Source organism: Serinus canaria, chromosome 12 (assembly GCF_022539315.1).
Source record: "Serinus canaria isolate serCan28SL12 chromosome 12, serCan2020, whole genome shotgun sequence".
Taxonomy (NCBI): Eukaryota; Metazoa; Chordata; class Aves; order Passeriformes; family Fringillidae; genus Serinus; species Serinus canaria.
The window spans coordinates 14,665,970-14,680,378 of record NC_066326.1 but is presented as its reverse complement, the minus strand read 5'-3'; the positions used below and the strand labels follow the sequence as shown (position 1 = coordinate 14,680,378).

The 14,409-nt window shown below is 45.6% G+C and overlaps 1 long non-coding RNA gene across 2 annotated transcripts in view; it reads right to left on the bottom strand.

Annotated features, from left to right (window-relative positions):
- Window positions 1–8,685: 8,685 nt before the first annotated feature.
- The window catches only part of LOC108962200 (uncharacterized), a 114,226-nt gene continuing 108,502 nt past the window's right edge, over window positions 8,686–14,409 (bottom strand). For both annotated transcript variants that reach the window (XR_003944854.2, XR_003944853.2), the window contains exons 3-4: window positions 13,255–13,388; window positions 8,686–9,976 (exon numbers count right to left, since the gene is read on the bottom strand). This is a non-coding gene — a long non-coding RNA (uncharacterized LOC108962200). The remainder of the gene's footprint in view (window positions 9,977–13,254; window positions 13,389–14,409) is intronic.

Sequence of the window (14,409 nt, the reverse complement as noted above, 5' to 3'; positions counted from 1 at the left end):
ACCCACCCTCCCAACTTCAGAGACCAAACCTTTGGTGCAAATCCTCTCTGCTGAGAAAATGTTAACCAGGAACATACTTGCAAAACCCAGAACCAGTTTGTGAACAAATGAACATGTCTCACTGTAAGAGCTTTGAGGGGGGAAGAGATCTTATAGCATGGAATAGAAAGCAACTTTTTTTTTAATGACTCTGAGACCTTTTATGAGGTATGAGCTGCAGATTATTGGGGTACACCCAGCTCATGGAAATCAGTGTAGCTGCTTCAAGTTCCATGGATGTAGACCATGGATTTAGACCAGTTGGACATTGAGCACAGGCATCTCAAATAAATCTTGCTGGACCTTGCTATTCCTAAACATGCTGAATTTTAATGATGCTTTTCACAAGGGGAAGAACATTCTAGTGAGTGTTAAACCAAACTAATGCTCTCACATAACGTGTGCACACCAGAGGGCCCACAGAAGTACATTATGTACATTAGTTTAGCTGCAACCACTGATAAAGGTGAAATTGGACTGCAAACACAAATGAGAAACTTGAGGTTGGGATGATCCAATATAATCTTAAAGTATGTTACCACCATCAAGGCATAATTTCTTCTCCGTCACTTGGTGGATGCACTTTCTGCTGAAAGAGGACAGGATAGGGAGGAGTTGAGTGCCCAGAGCTGATCTGAATACTTGTATAATAAGGGACAAAAGATTAGCCGAAACCAGGAAATTCTGAGTTGGATTTTCCTAAAATCTCATGAGCATAAAAATGCTCAGTTTCCAATGGGATGATCTGGCACCTCTATCTCCAGTTCTGTTGGCTCCCTTAAAAGCCTTTATCAGATGATGCAGTTTTTAACCTTAATCCACAGTTTCCCCAGGTCCAGCCACACTCAGGAATGGGTTTGTTCAGGCCAAGAGGAAGGGTCTGACTCTCATACACATCCCAGACACTTCCCACCTTTCCGCCGTCCCCACCACGCTGCAGAAAGCTTTCCCAGGGAATTGTGTGCCCAAGGAAAGGAAAACCCAAGCAAACAAAAGACCCTTTGATCATTTTATTAGGGCACAACCTACAGTACTTCCTTATGCCAAAACTGGGGCAGGAAATACAGACGTGACTTCTGGGAGTCCTCTCCCTTCATTATCACTGGACAGGACGGGAACTTTGTGTCGTATTTAGCCAGAGATGCACATGGCTTGGGACGCTCTCTTCTGCACAGTGTAAACAAACTGGCAGCCAAGAAGATTCTCTCTCTGGGTTGTTTATATGCTTTTCCTCTGACCTGGTCACTTCTTTCCTGCCCAACTGCTTGCTGTGGGAATGTATTCCCAAGTGCTTACATCCCAGCCTTTTTCACTCCCCTGCCTGAAAAACCGGTTTCTGCTCTGATGCTGCTTTGAGGGAACACACTGAGGCTGTGCCTCTCCCCAGGTTTGGGGACTCCCACCAAAGCCACTGGGAGTCAGTTTAGCTTTGGTGAGAGGAAGTCAAAGCCTGTGTAGTTTCAGGTTTGGGCTCTACTTGCCAGCGTAGACAGGGACATGGTCCTATGGATAAACCTCCTGGGCAATGCAAGGACAGCCCTGGTGACAAACAGAAAGTGGCACTTGTGGCTGTGGTGCCAGACCAAATGTAGTATGGAGAGGGTTTGTGGCTCTGCTGCCCACGGTGCTTCCCCTCCTACCTATCTTTCTCCCATCCTCTCAACCCACAGTGCCATGATAAAGAACAAGTCTCCATAGGGAATGTCCCTTTTTCACCTCAAGATCTGAGAAATGGAAGCCTGTGCTGCAGCCGGTCCTGTCCTCCAAATCCAGCCTGGGCAACCCTGTGGGCCCTTGCAAATCCAGACCCCAGGTTTCAAATCCCCCAATAGTCAGGCAAGCCAGTACCAAGGGGTTGGAAATTTCCCATTCTGAGGCTGTTTGATCCCACCATCACTCTGATAGCAGGAGAAGAGCTCAACCTCCCCATTGGCCCAGGCTGCCCTGTGGACTCCCTTGAACATGCACACAAGGACAGAGCCTATGGACTTTTTTATTTCACAAGAAATTAACTGGGCAGCCTCCCCTGAGCCTCTTCTGTTGCTTCCTGGGCACATTTCTGAAATTAACCTCAGAACTAATGAAGCCAATTATCAACAGCAGACATGGTCTCCCTCTAATTATCTTCCCTGGAAAGGTCACCCAAAGTGGCACATTGTGAAACCCAGCTAATTGCATTGTCTGCTCACAGCACGGAGCCGGCTCCTGTAGGGCTCGCCGGGCTTGGGCGAGCCTCGTGTGCCATGGCCCAACAATTGGAGCCTCCAGCAGGGGAAAGAGGCGGCTGTGAGGGAGGAACCCACTGCCAAGGCCTCCTTGCCACCAACGTTGCTCATGGATCCAGGCCCTGCCTGCTGGCTGATCCTCCTTCTTTCAGATGTGGCCAGTCAGCCCAGCAGTCAAGGCAGAAGATTAGCTGAATGTGCCAAGCAATCTGGGTATCAGGAGGAAGTGTCTGGATGTTTCTCTTTGGAAACTGTTTTGTTTTCATTTGTCTTTAAAAAAAAAAGCCTATTTATTTTCTTCTTTAGAAAAGAAAGGGAGGAAGAATTTTGGTTGGAAAAATCCAAGCCTATGGCCTAGCTCTGGGACATGGAGAAGGATGTGGTTGGTAATATCAGCTGAAGAAGAGCTCAGTGAGGGTGCTGCCCCATTTCTAAATTAACAATGGGGGGAGGAGGAAATTCTGGTATTTTTGAAAATTATCTAGATAAAATATGGTCAGACTGAACCAAAGAAATGGCACAGAGTAGGACATGAACAGAACATCTTGCATTATTTTCTTCAGGCAGAACATTTCTGATAAAACAACCAGCCATGTTCCTGAAGAGACCATGAAGCTACAGATTCTCCACTCTATGAGTTTTGTACTGGCCCTGCCCTGTTTTATCTCTATGATTACCAAAGCTTTCCTGAGAAGCCACCAAGCCTTGCTATCACCAGCCCACAGAAAGGACATCTTTCCTCACGTTCATCTCATATTTTCATACAATAAAAGTAGAATGCAATATACTGTGCCCTGTCTTCATCACCTGCATCCAGCAGCAAATACAGCTCCAGTGCAAGACCCCAATGTGTTTGATCCTATGGATCAGATCTCACCAGACCCCACCTCTCCCTGTGAGGTTTTAGGAAGAAATCTAAAATTTTGAAGCACTTCTCAAATCCTGTCTTTGACATTTGGGATTAAAGAGGACAAAGTATTCATGCCTACAAATGGATGCTATTTGGGAGTTTGAGTGGGAAGCAATGCTGTGACTGCTTGTTACGTAACCAAGCTGAACCTGGAGGTTTTCTACCCCAATTCCCAAAGTACAGCAGGATCTCTGCTATTTCTGATGGGCTTCCCTGAGCTTGCCAGCACCACCATAATCAGGTTGCTGTGAGGCTCCATTGTTTTCAAACACACAAACAGAACTTATCTGGGGAGTAATGCAACATCCATCCCTCTGGCAGGACAATCCAGGATGGACTATCCAGCTGCTAGCCTGGACCCTGCAGCTCACTTTTATCAGAGGTTGCTTTGGAAAGAGAACATGCTAAATCAAAAGTAGTTAACAAAAGATCCATCAAAAGCAAGCTACAGATGCTGCATTTCTGGCATCAGCAGCAACAGGATCCAAGCAGCTGGATGTGAGACCAGCTGTGTGGAGTCTCTCCCTCCTCTCCTCCTCTCTCCCCTCCGTGGCTCAGGGCACAGTGTGCCTGTGCCCCAGTGTGACACAGCCCTAATCACATTCACATGTCAGGTCACACCAGGCGGGAGATGATGTGTGTGACCACATTAAAGAAGGGAATTTTTCCCTTTGAGATTTCTTTGTTGACTTTAATAAAGGCTCCCTCTGGGCTTTCATGCTTCAAAGGAAAAGGGGTGAGGGACCATCTTCACACATCCTAATTAACAACATTTAATAATTGTTCTTGCATGCTGCTTTGGTTCTGCATCTTTGGCACTGCATCTTCCTTTCTCAAAGGAAGGAAGGCATTTCTGAAAGGGCTTAGAGAATGTCAGTGTCCTCCAGCCTCAATAGACCTCAGAAAGCCATGGTGTAGAGATGAATATGCCAAAAGATTTGCTTGTAATTCTGTACAGCATGGCACTGGCAGAGGCACTCATGGGGACATGGGTGACCAGATTCATCTTCTGCAGAGTTTCTTTCTTAGATGGGAGGATGAAAGTACTTTGATGGCCTCTGCTCTGCCCTATGAGAGGACAGAGTGGAGCTGCTGCTCTGACATTTTTGTTTGGGAGGTTTGGAAGGGAGTCACCATGCCAGCAACACATCCCCATCACCTCTAAGGTACTTGGCACCATAAAAACAGAGTCTCAGCACCTTCCTGAAATCAGATCACAGATCCCACAGTGAAGTCCAGGTGGGACAAGGGAATACCAGGATCTTTTGGGAAGCCAATAGGAAGTAGGTTGTACTCTTGGTATTTTCAAGTGACACTAAGCTTTCAGTAAGAAACAGACTTTCTCTCAACTTTGTGGCCACTGAAAAAAGAGGTCCCATGTATATCTGTAAAGAAAGTGTGACTTGCTGTGTGACTAAGCCCTGGTTTTGGGGCTCCTGATACCATCAGTGCAGCCCTTCTGCACACACCAGCTGCACACCAGAGCTCCTGCCAGCTCACACCACTTCTCACTGCAGGGCAAGATACAGCCTTGGTGCCCTGAGGGACCAAAAGAGCGACTGCAACGTCAGTATCTCTGACCCAGACAGCTCTGGAGCCTTGCACCTGAGACAGGCACCACAGGCTTCCCCTAAGTTACCTATTAAAACTCTAGATAATTCTTAGAGCTCTCTTCAGAGAAGGGACTTTTGGAAACTCACCAGGGATTTTTAAGTTATTTTCCCGACTTTAGGACTCTCCACTTCCTTGCCAGACTATAGTGTTCACATCCTCACACCAATTCCTTCTTTCTTACAGCAACACAAAACCTTAACCCTTGTAGGAAGATCCTCTCAAGAGTCTGCATGGTCAGGAACTCTCACATCCATTTTGTGCAGGGGAAAATCCAAGTACATGTGATTCCCATACCACAGGAGGGGGATTACCTGGGCAGTGTGTCACTATGTAAGTCATGTCCCAACACCTAAACCACAAAGGTATGCCTCTTATGGAGGGCTCCTGGGCTAAACACGGACATCTCACCCCTTCTAACATGCTCAGCTGGAACATCCAGGGCTTTGTAGTGCATCAAGAGTCACAAGTGATTTTCCTGCCCTTCCCTACTTGAGTAGTTCCCATCACCACTCAGTGGTGGAAGGTTCCCACTGGCATTTAATTTAGCAAGGCAGCCTGGGAAGGGCAGCTCAGAGCCCATCCTCAGTGGAGCTCTCTGAAACCCTGCTACAAGCCCCAAGTTTTTGTTTGCCTGGAAATGCTACCATGAGTATTTGAGCTACAGCCATGAACACAAGAGGTCCCAATGCCATTCACAAAATATTTAGGCAGAGGAGGATTGCAGTCCATTTAAATTTTTAAGGACAGCTTAGGCACTATTTCTGTCTGGCCTATGAAGAAGGTAAATGAGAGAGTCCTCAAGCTGATAACATGAGTAAAAACAGGAGGACTGGCAGGGCTCCAGGCCTGAGGACTGATGGCTTGGGGAAGATACAAAGAACCTGCCAGGAATACACTGGGTTTGGGCTCAGGCCTGTTATGGCCTTGGGTAAACGAATGCTACATTTGTGAACCAACATGAAACGCAGGAGTCTACAGAAACCACATGTTTTCCATCCATTCCATGTGCTCCATCAGCTTGATGGAGTTAGATGATGCAGACAGACAGTCTGAGATCTGGGTTAAATAAGTTGAACTGCTTTATTTTTCTCTTGGCATTGCAGTGGGCGCAAGAAATTCTCACAGGGTGGAACATCTGGAACACATTATTCACTAAGAGGGAAAGATGCTGTTGTGTTTGTGGAGGAACCAAGCACGCTTCTTGCAAGCATCTGACACAAACCAGAGTGACAATTAACGGCATGGCAGCTTTCTTTAAAGGGTATTAGTTCTGCCTCATGTTAAATAAAACCTTTGTCAGCTTAGCTGACAGTGCAGGTTTCCAAGAAGGCATTTCCCTAGCCCAGGAAGAGACAGGAGAGAAGTGGCAGCCTGGCATTTGCACAGGCAGCAGGGGGAATTCCTACATACAGTAGCAAGATGGAACTCCTGTCAGATTTAGAGCACAGTAGGAAGCAATGCTATGACTTCTATCGACACATAGATAATATTTTTCACCCAACAGCTTCCTCATAAAACTAATACAGAAATACAGTGTAAGTCAGCCAGAAACCTGTGGATTTCAGTCAAAATCAGATGAGCCAAAGCAGCAAACAAAAGGATTTTCTATTCTTTAGTGGCTGGTGGCTCAGGCTCTCACACAGAATGTGGGAGCCTTGGATTGGATCCCGTCTTTCCTTGAAGGACCTTTAGTTCAGACCTTAGTCCAGTTTTTCAGCTCCTTTTTTCCCTATGACTCCACATCCTCCAACAACCAGTGGTCTGTACCCTGTGTGTGAGGTCTTTCTTTCCTGCAAAAACTCACCAAGGAAAGCTGGGTGAAAAGGTGGACACAGAACTGGAGAGATAATCAAGATCCTCCTTCCTTGGAGGACAGATGGCAACAGCCTGAATCAGGAGAGGCTGCCCCTCATGGGTTCTGCAAGGGGATGGAGGGTGATCCCAGGGATGCATAAAAGGGATGAGACTGAGGATGTCATCACACAACTGAGCAAGCTGGGTCAATTGGACAAAGACAAGAAAGACAGGGCACTGGAACTACAAGGTCAGTGGAAAAAAAGGACTTAGGAAGACAAGGAGAAGATCCTTCTTGTGCTTTTGGCTGATGATACCAGCATGTCCTCCACCTCCCAGATGGAAATCCTGAACAACAACCTTTCTGAACTTCAGGTTTTTGTAAAAGCAAATATGTACATGTGTGCCTCAGGATACACATGCCACACAATGCCAATGCCAAAACCACTATGTCAGCAATACATTTTAACTCTTCAGGAAACTACCTTTATTTTCCTTTTCTGAGTATGAGCAATTCAAGTAATTTGCTCTTACCCACTCTTCCAGAAATTAGAAAATAACTTCTAATAAGACCCAGAACAATCTTACGTAAAAATGCCTACTCATTTTACCATGCTAACAGATGAGCTACTTCACATTCAGACAGAATGAACAAATAAATATGTTTTCAACCATAATGGCAGAAAAGTGCTTCCACTCTATGTGTACATCAATTATTTCCTTCTATTTAAACCCATGACTAATTACCCTTGGAAGCAAATAGCTAACATCCAGTCGAGTACAGGCATCCCTTTTAATTTAATCAAGAACTCATCTAGCTTGAAAATCATGGCAATTATCAATGAAGTGCAGGGTTGTATGGACCTAAGCCCTCTAGCAGAAAGTGCAGCGCATCATAGGAGGCTGACTTCCAGAAAGGATGAAGGGAAATGTCCAGATTATGAACAAAAAAAAATACACAATTTCTGAGACAGCTTCAGAGAAGCACTCATGATTACTCAGAAAAATGCAGAGATTAGTGTTTGCCCCAGCCTCAAAAGTTCATGGCCCAATTTTCAGTAAAAATTAAATATTTTCTGTGAAAATGGGGGTTTACATAAAACCAGATTTTTCCTTCAGAAGGCAAACTAGGTATAAAACTCCAAGCCACCATCACTAAAAATCCTTTGGGATTACTTTTGCCTCCCCTCCAGACACATTCTGAACCAATTCCTCCTGCAGCTCAACACAGACTGGGTCATCACAAGACCTTTAAGCTGACCCTGGAGTTCAAACTGATTTTTTGTGCACCCATACATACAAGAAAGGCACATTAAGGAAAACACATACACACTGTACCAGCTTTCTCAAGGGTTTCCTCCATCTCCAACCATTACAGCTGTCACATCACCACACAATACATCTTTGCCCGCTCTTGAATTCAGCTGACACACTGTGTGCCCAGCAAAGCAGTCAGAGTAATGCTGTGGGCAATATTTTGAGATTTTTGGCCATGGTTCCTCATATGCAAACACAGTTACAGTTTTTGCCTTGTTACTATCACACATTCTTATTCCAGTTCTGGCCTCCCTCATTTCACTGGTTAGAAACAGGCTGGCATTCAGAGAGAGGAGTTTGAGCAAAAGAGAAGGGTCTGACCCTTCTGCCCCTCTAGAAACCAACCACTTAAAAAAAGAAAATCACAAGGTTCATAATCACAGAATGGTTTGATTTGGAGGGGACCTTCAAGATCATCTTGTTCCAGCCTCTGGTACAGGCAGGGAACCTTCCACTAGATGAGGTTTCTGAAAGCCATTCCCCTTATCCTGTCACTACATGCCCTTGTGAAGAGTCATAACAATGTTCATAGGGCAGCATTGGGGGTAATTTCTTGGTTTTTAAGATCCATATGTTGAGAATATACCACATGTGTTTAACAGCAAACACACAGCTAAGGCAAAGATGATATGTGACAAAGAAGGTTCTTTACCTCATCAAGTCCCTGCAAGAGCTGAAGAGCATTAGTGGTTTCTTCCACTGACATTGTGCATTAGTCCTTTTGGAGAAGGCTCAATGTAATGTGAATTAGTTATGTTGCTAAAAAAACCCTCCAAAACCAACAAGGGATGTCCATGGGTGTTTTTAATGCCTCTGTACACCATGCATCTCAACACAAGACTTCTGAGACAGAAAAAGACAACATTAAGCAGCATATGTATTTGTGTGTTTATATATACATACATATATATATACACATACATGCATAAAAATATATACTCTCATCTCTAAAGATCAAGTCAGATCACTGGGAAATTCTTATACTTAACAAGAAACTTCACAAAGCCAAAAACCAAGAGGCATTTGATTAAAACAACCAATTAAGGTTTGGCATGGGTACTATGAAAACCTTAGAAGCTGTTGGCTATCAAAACTTTTCTCCTGAAAGAGAAATCTTCATTGCCTGCCAGAGACAGTAGCAGCTCTGCAGGCTCACATGCTGCTCTCTTCCATGTTTTCTGATCCTTGAGCAGCCACTGGCCAAAACTGGTACAGTGTTTGCCTTTTGACACAAGGTTCCAGATTCCAAAAATTCCCATTTCTTTGATAAATATTTCAGTTTACAATCAGACCTAATTTTTCATAAGTTTACAGAAGCCATGACTCACGAAGGAGACTTGTAGAGCTGTTTTCTGACCAAATACCCCACCAGATTTTGTATTGCCTTGTTTTGTAACTCTTCCTACAAACCGCACATGCACAGAGCAAAAGCTTTGATGCCTGAATAGCCATGAAAAATCCAAGTTTAATCCCAAGTTCAGTACTGTAACTACAGAGCTGGATCACACCTCAACTTCTGATTTTCAAAGGTCAAAAATTATTTAGCAGGACACAGAAGAGCTTCTGCTCTTTATAAATAAAATAACTAAGAGACATGAATTTCTAAAGTTAGGGTTCTGAGTTTGCACTCAAACCCTTACAAAAGTGAGGGAGAATTTTAAGACATAGAAAACCTTTGGTCTTCTCAGTAAGATGGAGTATGTTTTCCTTGCCAGTTTGCGCATGTTTCAACAGCCTTCTGCCACAGTTTTGCCCTTCTGGAACTTCAGGTTTAAACAAATCCAGGATGCCACAGGGAAAACTAAAGTTGATGTAGAAGCAGCAAAGCCTGTTCATCTCCAAAAATCACTCCTGAGATGGTCTGTGAGCAGATGCAAAGATATCTTTGGAAACACTAAGTAGGGAGGTGAGGATTCAGGAAAATGGCAGCGAAGATGGGTTTATGTTCATTCCTTCATGCACACACATGGAATTCTTCTGAGCAAGTCCTAACCAGGCAGACACAGATGCTCCAAATCCCTCCTGGGTTTGCTGGGCAGGGCACCGCAGGTGGATCACAGCCCAACAGAGCAGCTCTCTGGAAAAGAAAGGGCAGCTCAGCAGATCATCAGCTCCAGCTCTATGGACCCCACAAAGGCAGGAATGAATGCCAAAATTCCCCCTGTAGCCACAGCAGCACCTGGGCACTGCAGCTTTGCTCCCTGGTGTCACTGTGCCCAGCATCCGCCCCTGCTCCCCAAACGGGCAACGAGGCCAGCTCTGTGGGAAATCCCAGGATATCCAGCACTGCTTGGGAAATTAAAACCCAAAGGAAAGACAAGCTTGAATTTTGTTTTCTGAACAGGTCTTTGAGTTTTTTCACTGTGCTCTGATCACAGAAGTTCCTTTCTGTCTCATGGCTCACTTCCCTCCTGCAGACGCTGGGAATGCCCCTGGGAGGTTCCAAGGGAAGGCTGCTCTGCTCTTGCCACAAGCCTGGGCGAGCACAGGTGGTGAACAAATGTACAGGTGAGAAAAAAAAAGTGCAGAGTAAAGGAGACACCAAAGGGGAGTGAAGAAAATGAGCAGAAATCAGCAGTAAGGCAGACTATGGAGCGGGGGGAAAGCCCAGGGACTGAGGAAGAAAGAAAAGGAGCAAGATAAATACAGGGTTGTGGCAGCTGTGTGATGACAGGCACTGGGACGAGCAGACAGATACAAGACCCAGCAACAGTTGTGAACTAAAAGTTTACAAAGGCTGATTTCTTTCCCGGACTCCCACTTTACAGGACTTGAACTCAGGAAGAGAGAAAACCACAGACTCTGTGTCTGCTCAGCCTGCCCGGGACATCCTTTAAGAACCAGCCAAAACCCAAAAGCGCTGTGATGTGTGACTGGAGGCCATGAAGAGCTCATGCAAGAGAGCAAATCTCAGGGGAGCCACCCATTTCCCAGCTGTGGCTGGCTCAGATAGAGGCTGCCTGGCCTCTGGGATGTTGGCTGTGGGCACTGAAGGGCTCGTGCAGAATTAGCCCCTGAACAGGGCATTATATCCATCAACAGGACAAGCTCTCTTTTATGGCTGGAGACCCAAGTATTTATTATACTCCATTCAGATTTTTAGGAGAGCCTTTCTGGAGCAAATGAAATACTTTCTTCTCTTCTTCTTCTGTTCTTCACTTTTCTTTTTTTAAAGAAAAAAAGCAAAAGCCAAAGCATGCTCTGCTGTTACATGCAAAAGCCAAAGCAAGGACACAGGCATTCAGGATCCAGAAGTGAATTTTAAGCCATTTCACTGCAGCAGATAAACTGATAGAAGTGGCTCACAGCCAGCAGGATTTATACCTGCACAAGCAAAACCCAGTGGATTTCCAGTCCATCACCATAATTGCTGCAAGCAGTATATGCCTATTCATAGGAACTAGGGAACACAGACCTGAAGTGCTGGATTTGCTTTTCTTCTTCTTCATTAGTGCTTATTTTAACTTTCTCCTACAAGTAAATGGGCAAGTTCCACTACTGGCAGCCGAAGACACTTTTTATTGCCAAGATGAAAAACCAATGTTCCCTTGCTATAGGCTTTATATTCAAAGCAGAAGGAAGAACATGGTTCAAGACTGCTAATGCAGCTGGCTGCTATTAAAGAAAAAAAAAAAAAGTCTCCTCTAAGCTGGCTTTGATGCCAAACAAAAGAAACAGCTAAAGGTTTTCCCCCAAATAAAGTACCTTTTCATGAAACAGAGTCTTCAATGGGAAAATATGTAGGTAAAAATCTTGGTGCAACTTTCTGAGGAGCTGTCTTTAGGTTTTCCTTCAGCATAAACTACAAATCTATCTCCATGATGCTGTCCTATGGGGGGAGCAGGGAAGCCATAAAGGTGCAGCTCCCACAGTTAGGACTCCCTGCCTTAGTTGTGCATCGTGGCACAGAGATGGGAAATACCAAGCAAACACATTTAGATCATAGAATATCCTGAGCTGGAAAGGACCCACAGGGATCCTTGATTCCAATCCTGGCCCAACACAGGACTGGCCAAGAATCCCACCACGTCCCTGAGAGCATTCTCCAAACATTCCTTGAACTCTGACAGGCTTGGTGCTGTGGGGAGCCTGTTCCAGTGCCCAAACACTGTCTGGGGGAAGAACCTTCTCCCGATATCCAGTGTAAACCTCCTCTGACCCAGCTTCAGGCCATTCCCTCAGGTCCTATCAGCTGTCACCAGAGAGTTTGCATCAAGTCCTTCTTTGTGCCCAGGTTTGCTTGCATGAAGAGAGGTGGTTGCTTTTTTCCAAAGAGCTCTGCTCCCCTCCTGTACTACCATGCATCCCCTCCTCTCAGCAATAGATAATATCAACTTCAAAATTGGTTTCCCTGCTCCTAAGCCAGCACACAATACTGTACTTTTACATTTAATGGGTTTAAAACATTCAGGTTCCCTTCTGGTCCCAAAAGCATATACATTTCTTCATGTATTCAAGCCTAAACTAAGCCAGCTCCAATTTCTGAAAATATTTAAGGATGCACTTAATTTAAAACATGTGAGCAGTCTGAGTGAGGTCAGTGGCATTATGCTTGAATATATCTGCTTTTTAACAACCCCCAGCCACACCTCTCCCTGCTACACTCCAAGATGAGGGCCAGGAAAATTCAGCAACAGCCAATTTTGCCACAGAAGAACTTTGCCCAGTAGGGGGAAAAAAAAAAGTAAACAGGAAATAGAGAAGTGAAGCCATTTGCCCCAACATCAGAAAGCAAGTCACTAATACAGCCAAGTACCAATGATCCAGGGAACAACAGCCCCAGTGTTCACAAGGAACCACACATGGGGCTTTCACATCACAGCATGCACAAGGGCTTCAACCACAGCAGTGCTTTAACTGCCCATCTTCCCAAAACAGTCTTAAGGGGAATTAAAGACAAGTTAGGCCTGATGAGATTATTGTACCAGTCTCCTCCAAATAAATACAAGCTGAAAATAGCAGCAGAGGACAGATATTGCATCTCACCAAGAGGCGGATAAGCCGCCCTTACTGTAGGCACACGAAAGCAGGCCAGACAGATGTTTACACTGGGTAATTTAGTGCATCTGAATTTGTCAAGTTGTTTGATAACTTCATACTCAAGAATGTTTCTTTCCTCATTACAGAAACATCCTGGTTTGCAGCAAAAAGTGCTGCTGGCACCAGAATCCCCCACATGCTGTGTTCTGCACAGCAGAGATCAGAGGAGTTTATCCCTTGGAAAGAAAAGCTGTAGATGGGTGGCAGTTTTCCGTGAGCTTCTGGTGGGTCTTCCCTTCCCTCCTTGCACTCTTTAAAAGGTGGAGAAGCTGGATCCTTTCTTTCCCCAGGCTCCTGGCTGCAAAGCAAACTCACAATGCCAGCCCAGTGCTATTCTTCCATTGCTGGTGCTCTGCAGGGAGATGGGATCTGATTTACCCCAGAAGCTCTGCTGCTGTGTTTCAGCTCTACAGGGACACTCCTTAATCTGCACGAGGAATCCAAAGGACCTGAAACAATAAGAGAAGGAAATCATTGTTTTAAGACACGTACTGAAATATCATTGTGTGGATGTACTTAACAGATGGGGAATGCAATGGCCAAGTTCAGGCTCCCCTGGGTGCATTTCTCAGAACCAGGCTGCCCCAGCCTTTCTCTGGGTAGAAAAACAGGAGGGAGATGATGTGTGAAAGCTTCCTTGACCACGTGGAGAAGCGATGGTAGTGATGGTAGCTGGGATCCAGGACACTGAAGACCCTGTGCCAGGGTGATGCAGTCAGGCATTTTGCAGGGCTTGAACACCTCAAAAGCCCCAGAGCCAGTATATCCTCCCTGGCACACACAGGGGGTCAATTGTCCAGCCAGCAGAACCCACAGCTGCAAATATTTGGAGCCCCCTTTGAGAGATGCTGTGCAGCCAGGACTGGCAGAGAGATTTCAGGTAAGAACTCCCATTAGTCCCACTGGAAGCTGGAGACCTAAAATTCTGCTGTAGGGAGCTCTGAAAGCATCGGCCCAAGTTCGTTTCGGGAGCGATGCTGGGATTCCCTCCTCCTCCTCCTCCCTCTCTCCTTCCCTTCAGCAGCACAATGTCGCCCTTTCTCCGTTTCCGAAAGGGGCTGTGCAGGGCTCTGCATCAGAGATCAGGGGCCGTTTTGAAAGGAGGAACCCGCAGTTTGACCCCTGCTCTATTGAGAGACCTTTTGTGCCTCTGCAAAGCTCTGCACTCTGCATTGGCCTCGCGGCCAGCGGAGGGAAACGCTGCAGGAAGCAGGGATTTATTCTGCTGCTGACAATCAGGAGCAGCAGTGTCCTCTGGTGCCTTCATTGTCCAAAGGTGTTTGAGTGTAAAGCTCACACATAATAGCGACTTTCCAGTGATGCTTGTTGAAAAAGGCCCTTTGGAGTTTGCCAGCTCTGCCGGGAATGCAAGACCTCAGGTGTCCGGGCTTATCTTCCAACCAAACTCATTTATTTAACAGCCAACTCCGATTGCTCCTTGTAGTTAAAAGAAAGCCCCCAAACAAAGGC